This window comes from Anolis carolinensis, chromosome 3 (assembly GCF_035594765.1).
Source record: "Anolis carolinensis isolate JA03-04 chromosome 3, rAnoCar3.1.pri, whole genome shotgun sequence".
Taxonomy (NCBI): Eukaryota; Metazoa; Chordata; class Lepidosauria; order Squamata; family Dactyloidae; genus Anolis; species Anolis carolinensis.
In genome coordinates this window covers 183,676,102-183,697,327 of record NC_085843.1, presented here as the reverse complement: position 1 = coordinate 183,697,327, position 21,226 = coordinate 183,676,102, and positions in this window count along the sequence as shown.

Genomic DNA, 21,226 nt, shown 5'->3' with positions numbered 1-21,226 from the left:
GTAAGTTTTAAAAACCCCTTATTGCATGGAAACATAAAGCAGTTTCCATGCATTAATTAGATTTGCTTTCCTAGAATTGCACTAAATACTTTGTTAATAATTTATCTGCTCTGGAAAAAATTAGGCCCTATTCTTCATGACTTTGATTTTCAGAAATGTGCTTGATATGTGAAACTATTTGATGTATCTGAACACATTTCTGCCTGTGGCTTGCTCATGCATTATTCATTGCAACAACTAAAGTGTTTGCTTTGTAAATTGCTCTTTTCTGCGCTGCATCCATTCTTCACCTAAGTTACACAGTTTAATTTCCCCACTGTGCGAATCCTAACACCACCCCAAACAAATAAGTGGAAAGAGTATTTCATTTCTTTATAGGACAAAAAGTACTAGGTTGCGGAGAGTAGAGAATAGATGCTAAAGAATCAAGGAAGTGTTTCTGTTCTGGTGCTGGTGGCTTCCATGTTAGTAAGATAAAGAATCTACTCCACATTTAGGGTGTATCTACACTGTAGAATTAATACAGCTTGACGTTGCTTTAACTGTCATGAGTCAAGGCTATGGAACCATGGGAGTTGTAATTTTACAAGGTCCTTGGACCTCTCTGCCAAAGAAAGGTCTGGAGAACTGGGCATGTTTAGCCTGCAGAAGAGAAGGCTAAGAGGAGACATGATAGCCATGTACAAATACGTGAGGGGAAGTCATAGGGAGGAGGGAGCAAGCTTGTTTTCTGCTGCCCTGAAGACTAGGACACGGAACAATGGCTTCAAACTACAGGAAAGGAGATTCTACCTGAACATCAGGAAGAACTTCCTCACTGTGAGAGCTGTTTGGCAGTGGAACTCTCTCCCCCGGACTGTGGTGGAGGCTCCTTCTTTGGAGGCTTTTAAGCAGAGGCTAGATGGCCATCTGTCGGGGGTGCTTTGAATGCGATTTCCTGCTTCTTGGCAGGGGGTTGGACTGGATGGCCCATGAGGTCTCTTCCAACTCTACTATTCTATGATTCTATGATTCTATGAGTGCTGGCGCCTCATCAAGTGGCAAATCCCATGATTTCCAAGCATTGCTCCATGAGAGTTAAAGTTGTGTCAAACTGCATGAATTCTACAGTGTAGAGTGGACTTATGAGAATCTATCTTAAATGTGGTATCCTATTCTCACAAAAGGTTCAACACCATGGAGAGCTCATTTAAAGTCCTGACTGAAACCCATTGATCCATTGTTTCAGCGACCCATCAGAGACCACAGCAGAAGATTCCCAAGATAAAGTCCATAGAGTATATTGGCTCCAGACTTGAAGCTAAGGACCTCATTATATTGATGAATGCCCACTCCCATGTTTTGCTGGCTATCACTCCCTCCCACCTTCCCCCATCACAGAGTATTGGCACCCTGTCCCTGTGCCCATCAAATTGGGGTGCTTTGATTGTGCTTTTCCTGCAAGGAACAAGAGGGTTGGACTGGATGTCACCTGAGGTCATCCATTAAATAGTGTTAGGTTTCTGTTGCCATGTTGCCCTTTTCCCCATCTGATGGGGGAAAGGGTGAAAAATGTGGGTAGCTCAGTTGGAGCTGTTGGGAATCATCCTGGACTACTCAAGTCTAGATGTAGTTAGATAGATGATAGAGTTAGATTGAGGGAATCCTTTCCCTGTTTCCAAAGCATGCCTAGACAGGCTTTACTGTGTTTCACTCTATCCTGTTTACGTCACATCCCTTATTTTGAAGTTGGTAGAAATGTGAATCTCTAGGGACACTAACTTCTCATTGGTCAGAATGTCTTTTATGGCCCCAATAAACTGGACCATGTGGTTGGAACCATTTTGGTTCACTCTTTTTTCCCTTTGTTCTTCTAGCTAACAAGAAGCATCTTGCTGTCTCTCCTGGCAAGATGTAACTATTTAGATGTTTGTTACTTTTCCTTTCTTATTTTTCCTTAGAAACCAGTCTAGAGTAGACTAGACAGCTGCAAAGCTTTTCTATCTACAATCAAGTTCTTTTTACCTGAATAAATACTTTTTGAACTTTTACTGAGACTCTGCAGTCCATTGCAATCCTAAATGGTCAAAGGCTTCTCTTTGCTCGCCCTGTGTAAGTAACTGATGCATTTGAAAGCTTTGCTTTTGCTGCTCTGCTGATTTTTGGTGGAATCTACCCCAGAGAGGGTTAAATTGAGGCCCGGGCTATGGCGTAGGCTAGAGAGCAAGCCAGCTGCAACCAGCTGCAATGAATCACTCTGACCAGGAGGTCATGAGTTCGAGGCCGGCTCGGAGTCTGTGTTTGTCTTGTCTTTGTTCTATGTTAAAAGGCATTGAATGTTTGTCTATATGTGTAATGTGATCCGCCTTGTCTCCCCTTCGGGGTGAGAAGGGCGGAATATAAATGCTGTAAATAAATAAATAAAATAAATAACTGCTCAGAGATTACCACAACAGGAACTACCCAAAAATCAACTTATTTTTAGCCACTTCCGGGATTAATGGGCAGGGCCAAGCCAGTTGGAGCCTCCGGTGGCCTAGAGGATAAAAGCCTTGTGACTTGAAGGTTGGGTTGCTGACCTGAAGGCTGCCAGGTTTGAATCCCACCCGGGGAGAGCGCGGATGAGCTCCCTCTATCAGCTCCAGCTCCATGCGGGGACATGAGAGAAGCCTCCCACAAGGATGGTAAAACAGCAAAACATCTGGGCGTCCCCTGGACAATGTCCTTGCAGACGGCCAATCCTCTCACTCCAGAAGCAACTCCAGTTGCTCCTGACACGAAAAAAAAAGCCAGCATCGTGTGATGGCACTCAGCAGGCCCCATCCTCAAAATGTAGCAAAGGGCCAAAAGTCCCAAGTGTGATAAGGTGGTAGTATAAAACATTCCCTCCAAGCATGGCAGGGAAAACACTGGGGGCTCTTCCACATCACACAGATAAAGCACTTTGATGCCATTTTCATAGCCATTCTATAGTATCCTGCAGTTTGGAATTTGGTCAGTAGTTTGGCACTAGAGGAGCTCTCTGGCTGATAACTAAACTGCGAATCCCAGGATACTGTAGAATGGAAACAAATCAGTTAAAGTGGAATAATAGGAGTGCACTTTTAAATGTCTGTTTTGTCTTTCACAATGTATTTGACTTGCTTTACTGAAAGGTTTCTTGAACTTTGCTGCAACAGTCAGCTTACACTAACTGGGCTTGCCTAAGGTGAGTATTATTTGGCACCATTTAGAAAACTGTCAAGTAACTTGTTTTGGCTTGAGCCAGTGGTGGCAAATCTATGGCATCACCCGCCCACTGCTCTCTTGCTTGTCCACTTCTATCCATTTGAAGGGCACCAGGCTGGGAGAGGATATTCTAGAGCTGTGGTTCTTAAAGTGTGCTCCACTGAGACTTTGGGGCTCTGCACAGCATAATAGGGGCTCCACATGTTCCTCCTCTTGTCTCCTCCTTTTTCTGCTCCAAGGGCACGCGGCACTGCCATCTCCACCACCTACTTCACTCCACTTTCCTTCTTCTCTTCCATTGAGATCCAGGTGCTTCCCAAGGTTCAGCATGTGGTGGGGGCCTGGAGGGAGGCCTGCTCCTACTAGAACCAGGCAGAAGGGCCATGCACCATGATGCTATGGGTGCATCCCAAGGCCCATCTGCCTGCCAGCCTGCCCTCAACTTCCTTCCTTCTCCTTTCTATCTTGCTTCCTCCCTTCACTCTCTCGCCTGACCAGACACTGCCACCATCACTGAAACATGCTTGGACCTGGTCACTAGGAACACCTCACAAATTCTGGCCTGTATTGCAAAGCTCTGCTCCTCCTCCTCTTCCTTGTTCTCCTCCTGGGAGTGTAAGCCCTTCCTTGCTTTTACTGCATGGCAGAAAGGGGTTGGACTTGATAACCCCTGGAGTTGCTTCTATTATTATTATTATTATTATTATTATTATTATTATTATTATTATTATTATTATTATTATTATTGTATGACACAGCAAACAAGATAGATATGCTGGATTTCGTTTCACAAAATCACAAGTCGAACACTTCCTAAGTGTCTAGGACTGTGTGATGTATTTTCGGATGATCCGTGCAGATCCCAGGAGTGTGGCCTTTTGCAGTTGGCAGATCGTATTATTATTATTATTATTATTATTATTATTATTATTATTATTATTACAAAGGCAGAGTGGCCATCTGTTGAGGGTGATTTGAATATGCTTTTCCTCTATGGCAGAATGGGGTTGGACAGAATGCCCCTGGGGTTTATTATTTATTTATTTATTTACTTCATTTATACTCCGCCTTTCTCACCCATGGGGGACTCAAGGCGGCTTACAATGGGGTTGCTCCTATTGTTGTTGCTGTTGTTGTTACTACAGAGCCTGGGTGGCCATCTATTGGGGGTGCTTTGATTGTGCTTTTCCTATATGGCAGATGGGGGTTGGACTGAATGGCCCCTGAGGTTGCTCCTATCGTTGTTGTTGTTATTGTTGTTGTTGTTGTTACAAAGGCTGGATGGCCATCTGTTGGGGATGCTTTGATTGTGCTTTTTCTGCATGGAAGAAGGGGGTTGGACTGGATGTCACCTGGGGACTTCCACTAAAATACTGTTAAGTTCATGTTGGTTAAAATTGTTCTGTATTGTATTGTATTCTTCCTTCCTTCCTTCCTTCCTTCCTTCCTTCCTTCCTTCCTTCCTTCCTTCCTTCCTTCCTTCCTTCCTTCCTTCCTTCCTTCCTTCCTTCCTTTCTTTCTTTCTTTCTTTCTTTCTTTCTTTCTTTCTTTCTTTGCATGCCAAACTATATATGTGCAGTGTGCATAGGAATTTGTACATTTTTTTTCAATTAGTTCATACAAGCAGTCTCCATCAATCTGCCTCTGGCCTATTCTGTCCCATCTGTCAAATTTTAAATGCAATGTGACTCTTGTGTCCAAAGGTTAGCCCATGCCTGACATATATATACATTATATGTAATAATTTAATATATAAACATTTCTTGGGGCTCCATGAAAAATCTTTGCTTCACAAAGGGCTCTACAGTTGAAAATGTTTTGAGAACCCCTGTTCTAAAGAATGATCTTGCATCTTCTGAGGCACAGGTTATATACAGGTTGATCAAAAAGAGATAAATGTTTGCACAGTTTTGCCACAATCTCATTTATTCATTTTGAAATTAAACAAAACTGTAATGTTTTGGCTTGCCAAGCCTCCGAAGAACATAAATAACATCTAATATTGCATACAGTATAAATTATACTAGAGTGCAGTAGCTCATTTATCTTTTGAAATTTATCTGCACAGATTAACGCCTCCTTTTACAAGCTCATGAAACAAACTGGAATAGAGAACAATCACAGCTATTTATTTTCTAGTGCGCATTTCAAACACACAGAAAGGAATGAGAAACATGGTAGGAACTCATTTATGGAGACAAAAGAGAAAGTTTGTATTCAGGGGGGAAACCAGGTGAGAGGTAAATCCACTCAAATCCAAGTGGTACCACTGTTTTGGACACAATTGTCTCCTAATTCGAGGTATGGACTCCTCTGAAAGGTGAAGGATTACATTTTGGCTGTTTTGAAGATCTGCAGTGTGCCACCAGTGCTGCCATTTTTGGCAACTGGAAGTGAGGATACTAGTCACTTTTTATTTGTTTTGGGTCTTTTTCTGAATCAGGATGACCCCCCCCCACCGCATTATTTAGCCAAACATGATCTAATGCCCCACCTACACTGATGTTTTGATGTACATTAGAGTCTCACTTATCCAAGCCTCGCTTATCCAAGCCATTTTTGTAGTCAATGTTTTCAACATATCGTGATATTTTGGTGCTAAATTCGTAAATACAGTAATTACAACATAACATTACTGCGTTTTGAACTACTTTTTCTGTCAAATTTGTTGTATAACATGATGTTTGGGTGCTTAATTTGTAAAATCATAACCTAATTTGATGTTTAATAGGCTTTTCCTTAATCCCTCCTTATTATCCAAGCTATTCACTTATCCAAGCTTCTGCCAGCCTGTTTAGCTTGGATAAGTGAGACTCTACTGTAGTTTCAAAACAATATTGACGAAAGTCATTTCTCTGTACAGATGATTTTGCAGGAAATCCTGAAACTGGTTTGAGGCCCAGATGGTGATTATACAAACCGCAGAGCACTGATGCACATCAAGGTCTAGCTAGATTTGAACTGCATTAAATGGCTTTTTGAGTTACAAAATACATTGTATAGTTTCTTTGGCTGAAAACTTTTAGGCAGTGCTGGAGAAGTCAGTGGGGATCTACGATGAAGTTTGAAGCCATCCTTAAGGGTGGGATATCCACAAAATGTACATTTCCAATGTGTGCTGTGGTGCACAACAAGCCAGAATCAGCACTTTTAAAAACTCACCAGAAAGTCCACAACAAGCCAGAAAATGCATTGCAATGGATCAGAGTATATTCCGTGCAGAGCTCGAAACCAGGACCAGAAAATGTGGAGCGCTTGTCAGGACACCCCTAGCACTAAAGCGCTTTAAAAACATGGAAACATGTTTGCTTGGTTGGAAAGTAAACAATTATTCCCTTGGGAAAAGAAATAATATCACTCCATGGAAACCCTTGCTTTCTGCTCCTTAGTTCTTATTTTCTGTGCCCTGCCACTTTCCAGCTCTCAATCGAGAATGAACATGGACATGCGCATCAGTGGACTAGTTAAGAAAAAAAACCCTGCATTTTCCAGCAGCAATACTGGGGTTCCTGGGTTTGATTCTGATCTACAGTCAGCAATACTGTGGCCACTGTTCCAGCCTCCAACCAGTTCCTGGGTTACTTGTGTCAGTGCTGCACAGCAAAACTTCCAAACTGGATTGATGTCATAGAATCAGAAAATCATAGAGGTGGAAGAGACCATATGGGCCATCTAGCTCACCCTCTTTTAAAAATACTTTTTATTGACTCAGATAAAGATTTTACAATATATTTAAAAAATAGAGAAGGGGTGTCATTGGGGAGGGGGATATGGAGGGAAAAAAGAAGAGAGAGAAAAACTAAAACCAAACCAAAAACAACAACAAAAACCCCCGGGTAGTGGGGGGAATGGTAGGTGGGTTGGTGGGAATAAAACCTTCCATCTACTTCATGGGGGTATATTTATAGTCTGTCATACCCCAGCCACCTTTGGCTTCTGAACCTGATTCAGAAATGAACTTTGACCAGCATGAAGCTTATTCTGACTTTTTACCTAGTCCGCAGATCTCCTTCCAATTACAGCTGCCGGCTGTTGATAGCTCGGATGATTCTTTAATTGGGAGAGAAACTGGAAATATTACTCCCATGGATGAACCAGATGTTCTTAGTTCCCCAGAGAATGGGTCCTTCAACTGAAGGGAGTTTCTGCATCGCCAGAGATCTGAAAAGCAAGGGCTCCGCAGGAGTAACCGCTTGGCATCTCGAGGGGATAATGGATAGAAGATTTTCCCTTGGGAACTTTTAGGGAGTTTGGCTTTCCTTCTTGTGATCAGATCTAAGTTCCGTAAAAGTGTCTTGCACCATGAACACTTTGCGGTGTCAACATAGTGATTTCCTGAGAACAGTTCACCGACTCTAGCTCCTGATTCTACCAAGCCAAGTTTCCTGTTCCTGGCGGCCAAACCGAGCCATGACTCCTGAGTAGACCTGGAGTAAATCTACTTCCTTGCCTTGTTCCTGATTCAAGTTTGGTCTTAGCTTCGTCTTGTTCCTGCCTTGATATCAAAGACTTCCTAGTGACTTTGGACTTTGTTATTCAGTCTTGCTTCTTTGTTGTTTTCCCCGCTCAAGAACTTTCCAACAGTTTTGAGCGTGTTTCGGTTTCTGGACTTTGGACAATAATACTGGACATTTCCCTTTTACTCTTTGGACTAATTCATACCTTTTCTTAAAGGGCTATTATCTGCTCGTCCTTCCCACTTATTCATTCTTGAAATAATAATTGTTTTAATAAAGATATTATATGGTTATTGGTCTCTGTCTGGTTTCCAGTGCTCACGCTGCCTCGGGGTGCAACATAGTCCTTTCAAATAGTCTTGATTTTTGTTCTCTTCTTCCCCTTTCTCACCTGCTGTGTCATGGAGCAACTATTTCCTTGGGTCTTTTCTTTATATCATTATCTTCATCTTCTTTCACTTCAAATGTTCTATAACTTGTAGCCAATCCATTTTCTTTTTCTGTCTCTCCCCCCCCCCCTTTTAATCATGTCAGAAGCAACTTGAGAACAAACTGCAAGTTTCTTGTGGTGTGAGAGAATTGGCTGTCTACAGAGACGTTGCCCAGGGATGCCCAAATGTGTTAGCTGGGAGGCTTCTGGCATGTATCCGCAAATTATAGCTGACAGATGGAAGCTCAACCCACCCTGCAGATTTGAACCTGCAAACTTCAGGTCAGCAACCCAACTTTCAGGTCAGCAGTTCAGCCGGCACGAGGGTTTAACCCATTGCACCACTGCAGCTCCTGTCCAACCCCCTGCCATGCAGGAAAAGCACAATCAAAGATAAAGGCCATCCAGCCTCTGCTTAAAAGCCTCCAAAGAAGGTGCTTACCCTGCACTCCAAGGCAGTGAGTTCCACTGTTGAACAGCTCTTATGATCAGGAAGTTCTTAATGTTCAATTGGAAGCTCTTGCCTTTTGCGATCCATTCAGAGAAGGGGATGGTTCCTTTTCTGATAAGATTTAAGGTATTATATTTACAGTGGTCCATTCATAAGTCAAACCAGTTTTTTTGGGATTTTTTTTTTACTAAAATGTCTAGACCTACTGTATATGTGGATATATAGGGTAGATTTAAACTTCTGATTACAAAATAGGTTCTCTTGGTGAACTCCAGGACATGAATTGCAATCCACAAAAAATCATGCTGCGATTAGTGATGTATTATTTAATGTGCTACCAGACGCTGTCCTTTTTTCAATGTTTGGTGGACCGATCATTCCATTTTTTTTGGATCAACCATGTGATGTATTCCTACAGACTCCTCAGAAAAAATTACAGAAAAAATAAGACCAAATAACCAGTATGATGCACTTCTATATTCAGAGAATTATGGAATGAAAAGGTTATGTTCTCTGTTGGAGCCAGCAAAAGACTCTGCTAAACAGGTCAAAGAAAGGGCTTATTATTACCTCACTGGGAATAGTATTCTATGTACTTAAAGCTGTGTGAATAGAAAGCAAATTCCTGCGGGGAAACTGCACTCTCTGAACTTTCATTTCAACTAAAGTATGTACCTGAATTGCTGCATTAGAATAATGTTGCACAGGGGCTCTATAGATTAAAGACTTCAAGAGTCAGGAAGGAAACCCAAGAGGAAATAGGTAAATACCAATAATTCCAACCACAAGTACACTATTTAAATGGAAATCTAGTTTCAGGTTTCTTGCCTGCCTTCCTAACTATAGTAGCTATACTTATTTTGAGTTCACTATAGAGGTACTCAGCAATTGAGATTCCTTTGCAGTTAGCTCTAGGGGTGAGTTATACTAACATTAGCTAATGGTGCAAGCTTATTAAACAGGCATGCAACCTTGGTAGGAATGAATGTGTTTGCCTGTAAATGCGGACTGCATTCTGGCTTTTCTAAAAGCACAATTACTTTTGCATAGAAAGTGGTGAAATGGCATACAAGAAGTTGTAAGGCTGGAGGGCTTGTTCTTGAATGTTTCTCTGTACACTTTACTTGAACCAAGAAACATTCAAGTATTTAGTCCACCTCTTCTCATACATTGGCTGCTGTCACACACAGCCACTGAAGAGTGCTGGGTGCTGTGGGAGAAGCAGCAAAACTCCCAGGGTGTAGATCAGGGGTCCTCAAACTTTTTAAGTGGAGGACCGATTCACAGTCCCTCAGGCTGTTAGGGGGCCGGACTAGGATGAAATAGTCCAAAATTAAGATTGTTGTTGTTAGAATCATAGAATCATAGAATAGTAGAGTTGGAAGAGACCTCATGGGCCATCCAGTCCAACACCCTGCCAAGAAGCAGGAAATCGCATTCAAAGCACCCCCGACAGATGGCCATCCAGCCTCTGCTTAAAAGACTCCAAAGAAGGAGCCTCCACCACAGTCCGGGGCAGAGAGTTCCAATGCCAAACAGCCCTCACAGTGAGGAAGTTCTTCCTGATGTTCAGGTGGAATCTCCTTTCCTGTAGTTTGAAGCCATTGTTCTGCGTCCTAGTCTCAAGGGCAGCAGAAAACAAGCTTGCTCCCTCTTCCCTAGGACTTCCCTTCATGTATTTGTACATGGCTATCTTGTCTCTTCTCAGCCTTCTCTTCTGCAGGCTAAACATGCCTAGTTCTTTAAGCTGCTCCTCATACGACTTGTTCTCCAGACCCTTGATCATTTTAGTTGCCCTCAAGTCATTTCAGACTTAGGTCAACCCGAAGTCTAAAGTTTAGGACAGAGGCCAAGTCAATGATCTTGGAGGGCCGTATCCAGCCCATGGGCCTTAGTTTGGGGAGCCCTGATCTAGACAATCTCCTAAGACCATAGATAAGTAAAGATACCTCCAAAGACCATCCAGATGGTTTCATAAGACCATAGATAAGGAAAAGGGCCCCCAAAGGCCATTTAGATGATCTCATAAAACCATAGGTAAGGAAGGGGATCTTCAAAGGCCATCTAGACGGTCTCATAGGACCATAGGTAAGGAAAGTGACCTCCAAAAGCCATCTAGATGGTCTCATAAGGCCGTAGCTAAGCAAAGAGATTTTCAAAGACCATCTAGATGATCTCATAAGACAATAGGTAAGCAAAAAAAACCTCCAAAGATCAGGTAGGACAACCCGAAGTCTAACGTTTAGGACAGGGGCCAGGTAAACGACCTTGGAGGGCCCCGGGCCTTAGTTTGGGGACCCCTGGTGTAGACCCTTGAAGGTCCCCGCAAAGTAAGCGTTATGTCACTTGCTAATCTTTTTGGGGGAGGTTGGCTGTCAGCTCTCAGTGTCCCTACCTAGGGCCCTCTTCCCAATGGAGTCTAGAAAGGATATTATCAGGAGGACTGACTATGCGTATTCTGTAATTGAAGAAATCCAAAATCTGCAACTAGGCGAATCAAATTCTGCAATGCTTTATGTACCTATGGTCTCACCTGGGCTGGCCGAATTAATACCATTAGCACCCATCAGTCTGAAAACTACCCACATTCTTTTCCCCAAGTACCCACCAAAAGCGTACCCAGAAAACAGCTACAAGCTTCAAACTGAGCAATGACAGTTTATTAAAGTTCCTACAAGCCCAGGGAGTCAATCAACTGCAGCAGCAGATGATGTGCCTCAACCAATCGGGGCCTGCACCAACTTGCACCATTCAGCACTCAGGGTGGCAAAATTCCACTGTTTGAATAGCTGTCAAATATCTGTAATGTATTTACATGTTTCCATTGCATTTATGTCTGATTTTGGAGTATAGATTCTACTGACATCCACTTCGACTGGAGTGAATAAAAGCCTCTGATCCTTGCCTTCACCCTGCTGTGTCTTAAGTTAGATTGGAGTTCAGGTACACTAGGAACTTGAATCTATGGTTCAGCAGAGATGAAATCACACATCACCCCAAATCATGTTTTTGAGTCTTAGCTAAAACAAACCAGAAGTCAATCTTCATGAAACCACAGATCATAGATCAAAAATCCAAATTGTTCCTGATGGCATCTGCACATCCAGTTGTGTCCTGCCACTATTCTTCCCTTTCTTCTTGGCCCGTGTTCTTCTACTGTGTGGAGAGACAAAATGACAACCTGTGCATCAAAGTTCCTCAGCTTTTTATCCAGAGTCTCATAATACCTTGTGATGTCCTGAAGTCTTGCAGTGCCATTGTACTTTTTTTTTCGTGTCAGGAGAAACCGGAGTTGCTTCTGGAGTGAGAGAATTGGCCATCTGCAAGGACGTTGCCCAGGTTGTTTTGATGTTTTACCATCCTTGTGGAAGGCCTCTCTCATGTCCCCGCATGGAGCTGGAGCTGATAGAGGGAGCTCATCCGCGCTCTCCCTGGGTGGGATTCGAATCTGGCAGCCTTCAGGTTAGCAACCCAACCTTCAAATCACAAGGCTTTTATCTCCTAGGCCACCAGAGGCTCCGTCGCCATTGTACTGAAAAGTGGTGGTAATGGTCAGTGGGCTTAACAAGTTTTGTCACCCTTTCTGCCACAGAGTTTTGCCTCAGAGAAACAACACATCTCTCAAGTCATTCTGTCAGACCTACAAACCACAGCTTCTGTTCTTCTCAGCAGAGAGTCCCCACTGCCACACATCTGAGAAAGATATACTTGTGTGTATATGCATCAAGTAAAAGTAGGACAAAACCCATGAAGACTGTGTGCATGTGTGCATGTGTGAACTTGTTTCCAAAGCCCAGGTCTAGTGGTAAGGCATGTGTTTTGCATGCAGATGACCCCACCTAATTGTAGCCTCATCTCTATGGGCATTTGACTATGCACATTTCCTTTGCTTGGTAGGTATCTTGCTACCCTGTTTCCCCTAAAATAAGACATTCCCAGAAAATAAGACCTAGTAGAGGTTTTGCTGAATTGCTAAATATAAGACCTCCCCTGAAAGTAAGACCTAGCAAAGTTTTTGTTTGGAAGCATGCCCGCCAAACAGATCACCAGAGCATGCAGGATCGGTAAATGTACATGCCATAAAGTGTTGTACATGGAAATATTGGTAGTAACAAGGAATTCTTGATAGGATTCACAGTTTGTCTGGTTATGCTGGTTTATGATGACAACTACTGTACAGTATATAATGTTCATTTTTTTGTTCAACAATAAATGTGAATTCTCCTTCATGGAAAAATAAGACATCCCCTGAAAATAAGACCTAGAGCATCTTTGGGAGCAAAAATTAATATAAGACACTGTCTTATTTTCGGGGAAACATGGTAGTTTTCCCCGAAAATACAAAGGCCCTTTGCAGTGTTGGCTGCAAGGACTGCTTCCCATTATGTCCTCTCGCAACCGAGGAGAACATATTCCACAGCCCTTTAGCCTGTCTTTTGTATACTTTAAATTATCTTTAAAATGTAAAGAGGATTAAAGCCCAAATCCTGTTAAAATTATGCTTTTCAGATTTTAGCCTGAATCTATGTTCTATTAATTTAACCACCCTAAAATGTTCTGTGATATGTGTCATGTTTCTAAACTCAGTAAAAGGAGATGGTCCCCCAGGCTTCCAGGGAAATTATGTTTATAGTATGAGATCGCTGTTTGCTCCTCATTGCTGTAAGCAGCACGGCACCCTCACTCGTACGCTTCCCCTGACAAAAGTGGATACATCATTTAAGTCATTACAGGTCTGCTGCTCATTTGTTACAGCAAACTATACCATCCTTGCTAGGAGGCCAGAGAGAGCCTGTAGACACAAGTATACATCTTCCGGGGCTAACTCAATTCAGAGCAGCAGCATGCCAGGGTAAAGTATTACTTAATTTATACTGTAATGTTTAACATTGATTCTGTGTGGGAAAATGAAGGCCAACACATCCAGAGAACCCACATCATTAAGCTTTAATAATTTAGACCTAGTTAATGCAATAATGAATTTACTGACACCTAAAAGTGCAGTATTAATACTTTTGTTTCTAGAAATAGTTATTCTGAAGCCTGGCTTTCAAAACAAAGCATGTTTATTGTGAGATTGGCTCTCCCTCCCCTTCTTTTTCCTCATACTTTTTCCTTCTTTAGACACATGTGTTAACTTCTGGTATACAGTGGATTTCTAACTGAATTGTACAGTGTTCCCTCACTTATCGCGGGGGTTAGGTTCTAGGACCACCCACAATAAGGGAAAATACTCAAAGTAGGGATACTATATTTTAATATTTATACATTATTTTAGTAGTTATACACTATTTTAAGTCTTTATCAACCAATCGTGTGTTGATAAATCACCTCCTTCTCCTGTTGTCACGTGGGCTCCCTTTCTCTCCCTTTGGCTTCTCCTTCCTTTCTTCCTTATGCTGTAAATTGTAATTTTTTTATGATTTATAATAGTCTTTTAGAGTTTATTGAAAAACCGCGAAACAGCGAATCTGCGAAAAGTGAACCGTGAAGTAGTGAGGGAACACTGTATACCTTTTATCCATATGAACGAGTATTCGAAGACTATTGATGCTTATTGATATAACCATGAATTTCATCATGCCCAACCCCTTATCTATCTCTCCCCATATGCCCACTGAGACCTAAAATGGTTGTTAAACATACATAGAACTATTTCCACATAAACCCTTTCTCCCACCATCCTATACACTTTTCTATCATCTTCGCCTGTCATACAGATTTGTGCCACATTTCAACATCTTCAGATCCATTTGTACATTTGTATACATGCCATTAATCTCTCTCTCTCTACATATGTATATATATTATCCATATCATCAATATAGAATCAAAACTGCCTGTGTTGCAAGACAGACCCCTTAAAGCGCCAGACCAGTCAATAGTAAAAGTAGAGTTTATTAGTTCACAACAAAAAGAGCCCAAAAACAAACTTCAAAAAGGCTCAAAACATTTAATCTTCAGTGTGAAGCACAGTATTTCCCATAGTTAAAGCAAAACCCCAAACCCTGGAAAATAAGACGGATTTAACCGGAGTGTAATCCGGATCAAACCCCAAACTTTGCAAAACAACAGAAAAAGCACTTCAATTCACAGCAGGATGCCAGCAGGCAGGAAGAGACAAACAGCTGGGGGGGGGGGGAGTAGTCTGGCGAAGTCAGTCAAATCCAGGTCAATCCAGGTCAAAGCAGGAGAAGGCAGCAAACATGAGAATCCAGTCCAGGTCAAAGCAGGAGAAGGCAGCAAACACGAGAATCCAGTCCAGGTCATACACAGAGCCTAGGCATAGAATGCAGCACGGCAGCTAATGCACAAGATCAACACAAGGCAGTCCAGAGAAAACCCTCACAATTCCAACCCCCGTAGCCAAGAATGATCTGGATTAAATTTACGTCCACAGCAGTCTTCCCAAACACGTCTCCCCAAACAGCTCTCAAGGACACATGAATACCCATCAACACCTTGCCGACTGCAAAGGGGCCCCATTTCCCAACCCCACTTTTATTAATAATTCCTCCTCAGAACTGGAATCAGACAACGCCCCACCAGACCTCCCTTTGCCGAGTCCTCCACTCTGTCCATCTTTTATCCAAACCCATAACTCCCCAAGATTCAGCTGGATCCCCACTGTGCCAACCCTCGAACGTGTCACTACTTGTGGGTTCTCTAAGGATGTCATGGATCTCCTGCACCTTAGTCCAGTCCATTACCTCATCCTCTGAACTCGTCATTCCATCCTCCTGATTCTCAACCCCATCATCCTCCTCAACTGAGTCATTGACAGTAGGCTCCGTAAGTCTCTCCCGGATTTGCTTCCTGTGTCGCTCCTCATTGGAGTCTTGCTCACGAGTAGTCTTTCTTCCCCTTCTTGTACTCCTAGTAGTATCACTACTCAAAGACTCCATCACAACAGCCTGAATCTGCATACCTGCATTGGCTTTTTTGTCACACTAGCATGTTCCAGAATTTTTGGAACTGTATGATTTAATATAGTCACAGATGCCAATTAGATTTACTGTTGATGTATTTACTGTAGCACCATGTCAGCAAGTGGAGAGGAAGAAATTATAAAGGAAATTATAAAAGTCTTTGATCTTAGTTGGGAAGAAAGACTCTGAACTAGTGAGCCTGAACATTGTATGGCATTTCATTCCCCCCTTTTTTTCTGCATGGCACTTTGCATGAAAGCCAAACTATTTAGGGTATACTGAAAGATTGGCAAATCCATTTAGGTAAGTATGTACAAGTGTATTCATATCCGCATTTGTCTCTTGAACAGTGCTTTCTCTACCTGCTTCTGACTCTCCAATATTAATGTCTTGATATCAAGCATTCTAGTTGAGTGCCTTACATTAGTCAAGTTTCTAATGAAATGACTGAAATAATTAGTAGATTGCATATGTCTAAATGTGTCAATGAACACTTGCAGAGACTGGGGAGTTCAGTGGTTTGAAATGGTGCTTAGCAGCTGGATTCAATGACCTAAATACAATTCCTAGTCCAACTGAACCCAATAGGAACTTGATAAGTCAATATATATACGTTTCATTGACTGAATGGGTCTGCTCTAAGTGGGACTAACAACTGGTTTTAGGAAAGTGTATGTGTGTTTGGCTTTTAATTACAGAAATGCTACAATGAGACAGTACAAGTAAAACAAGATATAACGGCAGGATGCACACAATATAGTACTAGAAGGGAGCAGTGTTCACCTAAGAGCCCATCTACAAATCACCTAAAATATAGGATTTCTGGAGTTAAAGGAGGGTAGTGGTGGCTACATTATGCTAACTGGAAATTCACGCTCATTCGCTGCAATGGACAAAAAACACAGGGTAAAAGGGTCTCCTTTTATCCTGATTCTGGACAGAAAATGTGCATATTCGCATCACTGTATATCCCTGCACTTGTCGTTGTCGTTGTCGTCGTCGTCGTCATCATCATCATCATCATCATTTAATTACTTATTAATCGCCCTCCATCCACGATGCTCTAGGCGATTTACAAGATAAAATTGTAAAGGATAAAAATACATACATACAAATATTGATAAAATTAACATAGATTAAAAGCTCTAGTAAAGAGCCAGGTCTTGAGTGCTAGGGTAAAAGGCCCTAACTCACGCATGGCTCTCATGTGAAAAACATGTGATTTTATTCCCCGCCCCTCTGTGGAGATTGCTCCAGCACATGTCCACTTTTGAAAAGCCCTAAACAGCTGATCAGCTGACTGGGCTGTGAAAGGGACACTGAGCTGATTTAAAGGAAGCACAAATGGAGAGCAATTAGAACTTTCTGAAATTCTTTATTTTGAACTTTATAATATTAAACAGAGCTTGAATAAACAATTGGGGGAAGAGAAAAATCTGATAGTTTTTAAATTCCCTCTGTTATGTGCTGAACCTCATATGCGCACATGCGAATCTGCTTGTACAGTAGAGTCTCACTTATCCAACATAAACGGGCCGGCAGAATGTTGGATAAGCAAATATGTTGGATAATAAGGAGGGATTAAGGAAAAGCCTATTAAACATCAAATTAGGTTATGATTTTACAAATTAAGCACCAAAACATCATGTTATACAGCAAATTTGACAGAAAACGTAGTTCAATACGAAATAATGCTACCGTATGTAGTAATTACTGTATTTACGAATTTAGCACCAAAATATCACGATTTATTGAAAACATCGACTACAAAAATGCGTTGGATAATCCAGAACGTTGGATAAGCGAGTGTTGGATAAGTGAGACTCTACTGTATTTATATTAAGATATTCACATGTGCGCATATACAGTCTAGCACATAGGTAAAGGTAAAAGTTCCCCCTGATGTTAAGTCCAGTCGTGACTGACTCTGGGGGTTGGTGCTCATCTCCATTTCTAAGCTGAAGAGCCGGTGTTGTCCGTAGATACCTCCAAGGTCATGTGGCCGGCATGACTGCATGGAGCGCCGTTACCTTCCCGCCGGAGCGGTACCTATTGATCTACTCACATTGGCATGTTTTCAAACTGCTAGGTTGGCAGAAGCTGGAGCAACAGCGGGCGCTCACTCCGCTCCCGGGATTTGAACCTGGGGCCTTTCGGTCTGCAAGTTCAGCAGCTCAGTGCTTTAACACACTGAGCCACTGGGGCTCCTACAACTTATACTATACCACATAATATAACAGATCATAATTTGTGTATTTGACTTTATATTAATATTGAAATACAGAAATTAAAAGCAAATTAAGGCAAATAAAGGCAAACTTAACTTAATGCGACACAGTTTTCTGTATTATAAAAACAGTGTAAATGCAGTATGCAATTTTAGTTAAATGTTTTGCTGGTTGCTAGAGTTCTGGTTAACTACTGCACTAATAAAATGACATCTAGAAAAGCTATCTCTGCCCTTTACCTGGACCCCCGCCCCCCCAAGCATAGTAAGTAGATAGAAAACAACAATCTAGAAAGAGGTTTCTTTTGTCAAAACAAATATTTCCTGAAATGCCTCTTCTTAGACTAATTAACTGAATCACAGACTCCTGTGCCATATTTTATGTAATTGTTTTGAGAGTCTTGGCCTTTCTTCTTACCGTATAACATTTAAAGGAACATAGCTCCCACAGCCACTGGCAAAAAAATGACTGCCACATCATGATCTGCCAAGATTATGGGCCAGTCACATGATTTGCTTGCAATAAGTTAGGGAATGGTCTTTAGTACACCTGTACTCAAGCTGAACTTCTGCCTGTTTCAGAGTCTTTGTGAAACTTCTTCTTTCCATGAAAATTGAATGATCCAGAAGAGTAATTTGCTGCTTTGTTAGGACATGAAGAAGAGGGGTTTTTTTTTTTTTGGATCATACCTTTCATTAATTTTTGAACTGAATACAACCATATACATAAAACTATCATAACCTAACTGTATGGACCTCATCACATTGAGATCCACATGGTGAGTGATGGCAGAAGTATTCACCATGCATTGTGGTAAATCTGGGGGGTATCATGGGGAACCATGATAAACTGTAATTAATTATAAATCATGACTTTCAAGTTCTAAGAATCTGTCATCTCTAAACAAAATCTATTCCTTCAACTCACAAGCAGCAGTCCCCATAGCACAATTTGATACCTCGAAATCCCAAACCACCCTTTTGTTTATCATCCAGCAATGGTTTATATTTTATTCTAAGCTTCTTTGCCTGCCAGACTTCTTTTAGCCCTTGGGTGAAAGGAATTCCTTTTTAATGATTGGGATTATTTGAAAGTTAAACAGAAGTCTTGGCAACACATTTGTTTTTATCACTGCAATTCTCCCCGTAAAAGACAACTTCAACTCTCACTGCTTTTACAAGTGTCTTTTAATTTCTTTCACTTTTGTATACTTATTCTGAGACTATTTTTCATAATTATTGCTCCTAAGTATCTGAGCTCTTCTTTTCAATCTTAACAGTAATGTTTTCGTTAACATTTTGTTTATTTTAAACCCAGAACATACCCTGAATTTCTTATTTTTTTTTCTAAAAGAAGGAATTGAAGCACTCTTCCTGCTTTCCACACTCTTCATAATGAAATGTCTATGAGTCTCAAGAGAAAGGTGTCATGTAAAAGGTGGGCTTCAGCACCTTACCTGCGGCAAGTGTAATATCTTTCTTGAAAGCCTAAGAAAGCTTCACAATGATGTTCAGAGTATAAGGCTATATTGTGAAATATAAGATGTTCAATGCACACATTTGATGGTACATAAATTTCTGTTCAGTTCAAAATATAAACGCCGATTTATATTTTAAAAAGCAATATATTTTGGGTATTGTTCTATTATCTGGCCGGAGGCCAAAACAGGGCGATAGACAGAGAAGAATAGTCCATTTTACAGGGGGAGAATTTAAAGAGTTTGACTATTTTCTCCTGTGTTCCTGTTATTTCCCCCACCCATGTTGTGGTGGTGGAAACAACCCTGGTGTTGGGAACGAGGGGGGAATAACCAGGGAAAACGGGGGACATGATTTTCTTCCTTCAACTCCCCCCCCTTGTAAAATGGACTATTCTTCTGTTAATGTGGGATTTGTGTATTGGTAGTGTTTAAATGAAATTTGTGTCTTTCCTGTATTGCATACTGATTGCATCATCCAGAGTGTACTATAGTCTGGAAAGAGTTAATTGCTAAGAAGCTGTAATGACCTTGATGTGTGGCTGGAACTGGGGAGTGTCCAGACACAAGTGTGTGTGCATTACTGATTACATCAGTTTCGGTTCTGAGTTGAGTCAAGTCCTGTGTTCATCTATTGTCTGCAAGTCTGTTTGTCTTGATTTTACTGAAGTCAGTAAAACTTTGTATATAGTTTTACCAACGTCTCTGATGTCTCTTCGTTCTGCGTTCCACTGACTCCATCCAACTACTGCTGCGCTGAAAATTACTCTGACATCTTCTCTGTCTAGCACCCTCTTTTAGCTTCTGCCTAATGGAACAGTACCATGTTATGAATATATGAATAATCTTAACAAGTAGAAGGAATTTTTTTTGGCTTCTTGTTATTTTGGTGCTACCTTGGTTAGGGCCTATGCAGCATTTCTCTTGCTTAGCTCTCTGTTCTGCCTTAGATGTGGATATTTACATGAATCACACTCTGCTGTTTTAATAAGCTTTATTGGGAAACATCACTCGTTGGACCTCATTTTCTCTTTGGACCACTTGTATGGCTTCCTTATTCTTTGTGTTTGTATGGCCCTCCCAACAGTACTGGATCAGTAAGGCTGAGGCCCCTTCTATACGGCTGTATAAAATCCAGATTATCGACTTTAAAGTAGATTATCTGGCAGATTAGACTCAGGTAATCCAGTTCAAAGCAGATAATATGGATTATCCGCCTTGATATTCTGGATTATATGGCAGTGTAGAAGGGCCCTAAAACTTGAAACAAAGAGTTAGACATTATGGTTGTATCCTGAAGAGTCCTCCTGATATCTTCCCTACTGTAATGACTTTGTTAACAACCTGCCACACTACAGTCAAATCTATAGCTTCTACATTCCATCTCCAACAAAAGTAGTGAGGAAAATTTATTGTACAAATGAAGTACATTAAATTATTCATGTTTAATTTTTATGAATTAATACCCAGACATCAGTAGTCAAAGACCCTTTTTCCTGGGAGGGGGAACAAAAATCCACTTTCTTTCATTTTTTTTATTTCTTTATGTAGACTATTGGACATTTCTCTTTTATAGTACTCACTAATAGATAGAAAATGCATTCAGAAGCCATAGTTCAATAAAATCTAAAGTGTTTTGTCTTACTTCTCCTCTCTGCCACTATTCTACCTTCACATTCCAGGAAAAAAACGAGTTGGGGAGGAGACTGAGGAAATACAGCAGAGGATGGGCTGAGATGTCTCTTTAACATGGCTGCGGAGATATCATAATGAAAAATGTCACTTTTATTTTAATGGATGGGTAGGACCTATATGTTGTACTACTGCACCTATTTGCTCCCTGTGCCTTATGTTAAAGCTCTGCTAGTCTAACGTACAGCTTCCTTTGCCTATTAGAATGTGCTACTCCTATAAATAAAGCTACAGCTCTCCTGGCCTGACAAAGAACGTATCTGTGGTCTGGCTTAAGTAGCTGAAAGGAATGTATACCATGTCTTATATAACATAATGTTATTTCTAAAAGTACAGTCCTAATGTTCTTTGGCAC